The following is a 2,045-nucleotide window of genomic DNA, read 5'->3' on the forward strand; positions in this document are numbered from 1 at the left end:
GCCCTGCTTTCCCCATCTTTGTGGTTTTATCTGTCTCTGGTCTTTGATGATGGTGACGTACTGATGGGGTTTTGGTATAGGTGTCCTTCCTGGTTGATAGTTTTCCTTCTGACAGTCAGGACCCTCAGCTATAGGTCTGTTGGAGATTGCTTGAGGTCCACTCCAGACCCTGTTTGCCTGGGTATCAGCAGCAGAGGTTGCAGAAGATAGAATATTGCTGAACAGCAAGTGTACCTGTCTGATTCTTACTTTGGAAGCTTCCTCTCAGGGGTGTACTCCACCCTGTGAGGTGTTGGGTGTCAGACTGCCCCTTTAATCCCAATTGTACTGCTTGCTCAATATTCATGTTCCTTTTTTTATAATAAGACTCTGATATTTCTTTGGAAATCAATCCCATCTTTATCAAATTAAATTGTGTTGAAACTGCCAATCAAGGTACCCCACGCTTTTCAAGGACAATAGGCTGGCATGCGATTTAAACAGGGCTATTCATGCCTCACTCCTTGGACTTTAAATCTTGACCCGGATCTGAAAACACTGAAGTGCTAAAGAAATTGTTCATTTGTAAATTTCATCAGTCTGTGATGTCATATATGTTAGATATACCATTACTGTACATATCACTTAGAAGAAGTTATCCATTTTACAGGATATGTTTCTTAGCAAAAGACAATTTTCTCTTTAGCAGAAGAGCTCTTTTAAATGTACTTAGAAATATATTGCTCTTGCATGCAAAAGAAAATATAAATGAAATAAGTTGGCTGAGGTGTGCCTAAATCCTCTTCATTTTGTGAATCATTTTTGACTCCGTGTTCTCTTATAAATCACTTTTTGACTCTGAGTACTTAATTCTATGAGCCTCAAAGACAGTAGATGATGAAGCACATTTTAGTCTCACATATTTTCTTCCAAATCTCTGACATCCATTCAGCAACTTTTGGTACTTGCAGTCATTTCTTCAACAGTGAATATTTACTTCACCAATATAAAATGTATGCACTGCTGCTGCTTTTATGTGTTTTTGCATGCACAGTAACATTTTCAATAGATACCAATTCATAATATAATCAAGATGTTCTGGATGTAAACACCATTGGGTGTGGTTCTCCAGTTATGGGTCATGTTTGTTACTTAGCTGTAGTGAGCACAGTATTAATGTCATGACCAAGTTCTCAAGTCTTCAGACAAGGTCATTTACTTGAAAAAAACCCTTTTATATGATGATAATTATGAGATATCATCAATGATAAGACACATCCCAATTTTATAGATGCTAAAAAATATAAAATATAACCTCATTTATTTCACTGAGCAGTGGTTTGTAGTTCTCGTTGAAGAGGTCCTTTACATCCCTTCTAAGTTGGATTCCTGGGTATTTTATTCTCTTTGAAGCAGTTGTGAATGGAAGTTCATTCATGATTTGTCTCTCTGTTTGTTACTGGTGTATAAGAATGCTTGTGATTTTCGCACATTAATTTTGTATCCTGAGACTTTGCTGAAGTTGCTTATCAGCTTAAGGAGATTTTGGGCTGAGATGATGGGGTTTTCTAAATACACAATCATGTCATCTGCAAACAGGGACAATTTGACTTCTTCTTTTCCTAACTGAACTCCCTTGATTTCTTTCTCTTGCCTGATTGCCCTAGCCAGAACTTCCAACACTGTGTTGAATAGGAGTTGGTGAGAGAGGGCATCCCTGTCTTGTGCCAGTTTTCAAAGGGAATGCTTCCAGTTTTTGCCCATTCAGTATGATATTGGCTGTGGGTTTGTCATAAATAGCTCTTATTTTGAGATACGTTCCATCAATACCGAATTTATTGAGCGTTTTTAGCATGAAGGGCTGTTGAATTTTGTCAAAGGCCTTTTCTGCATCTATTGAGATAATCATGTGGTTTTTGTCTTTGGTTCTGTTTATATGCTGGATTACGTTTATTGATTTGCGAATGTTGAACCAGCCTTGCATCCCAGGGATGAAGCCCACTTGATCATGGTGGATAAGCTTTTTGATGTGCTGCTGAATCCGGTTTGCCAGTATTTTATTGAGG

This window comes from Rhinopithecus bieti, unplaced genomic scaffold (genome assembly GCF_001698545.2).
Source record: "Rhinopithecus bieti isolate Rb0 unplaced genomic scaffold, ASM169854v2 scaffold_1070, whole genome shotgun sequence".
In the NCBI taxonomy this organism is placed as follows: Eukaryota; Metazoa; Chordata; class Mammalia; order Primates; family Cercopithecidae; genus Rhinopithecus; species Rhinopithecus bieti.